Raw genomic sequence first — 1,011 nt, 5'->3', positions numbered from 1 at the left:
GGGATTTCACCAACCCCTTCCTGTGCTTATTAAATTGCTGAAAATAATATCAAAAAGTGTTATTTCCTCCTCTGATTCCTCTAGGAGACGCAGACACAAATCATAGAGTTCAAGTGACTTAAGCCAAAGTGGTTCTTCTTGGTTCTTATGTCATTGTTTTGGAGTCAGCCCAGGTATCCACACTATACCATCTGTACCGTATCCTAAACATCTCTTACTTTCCCATCTGACTCTTGCTTACATTGTTAGATTCTCAACTCTTTCCCCTGACTCGTCTCCCAAAGTACAGATGATTATCCTTATTCTAATGGAAGGGAGAGAATGTGTAGATCATCCAAAGGAATGGCTTGTCCAAACATTGTCTTTTTTTGGCTTTCAAATACATAATTTAGAATTTCATATACCAGAATTTGCCCACTGCTCAGAAATTTCAGAATTCTTCTGTAAGTGGCAGTCCAAATTTGAAAACCACAGCTGTTTTTAGCAATTGAGTCACTGCCTTTCAGATGCCAAAAATATCACCTACCATATTCCCCAGGGTTCAAAGAAAGAGGAAAGAGAAAAAAAGCAAAGAACACGTTGAGGATAAAGGTAGCAGGAAGCTTCTCCAGTCATACAAATTATTATTAAAAATAACTATAATAGTGCTCACTTCGGCAGCACATACACTAAAATTGGAATGATACAAAGAAGATTAGCATGGCTCCTGCAAAAGGATGACACACAAATTTGTGAAGTGTTCCATATTTTTACTGGAATAAAAATAGAAAGAAAAGAAAAGAAAGAAATAAAAAAAAAACTAGAATAACTGAAATAACAATAATATTAGCAATAAGAACTAGCATTCAATAGCAATTAAAAAAGTAGGGCCTCATGTGACTTTCCTAATCTCCCTAAAAGGGAGAGATGATAGTATTCTTAGCACCCTCATTTTAAAGATGAAGAAACAAATTAGAGAGGTTAAGTGAATAACCCAAGATTACACAGCTAAGCCTGAGCTCCAACCCAAGC

The 1,011-nt window shown here is 36.1% G+C and overlaps 1 non-coding gene across 1 annotated transcript; it reads left to right on the top strand.

Moving 5' to 3' along the window:
- Positions 1–644: 644 nt before the first annotated feature.
- Positions 645–751, top strand: LOC115941077 (U6 spliceosomal RNA). Its single transcript, XR_004075807.1, has one exon. It is a non-coding gene; the product is annotated as a U6 spliceosomal RNA (small nuclear RNA).
- The last annotated feature ends 260 nt before the right edge of the window (positions 752–1,011 follow it).

This window comes from Leptonychotes weddellii, chromosome 6 (genome assembly GCF_054177405.1).
Source record: "Leptonychotes weddellii isolate Sample4059 chromosome 6, ASM5417740v2, whole genome shotgun sequence".
Classification (NCBI taxonomy): Eukaryota; Metazoa; Chordata; class Mammalia; order Carnivora; family Phocidae; genus Leptonychotes; species Leptonychotes weddellii.
This window is presented reverse-complemented; position numbering and strand designations above follow the sequence as displayed.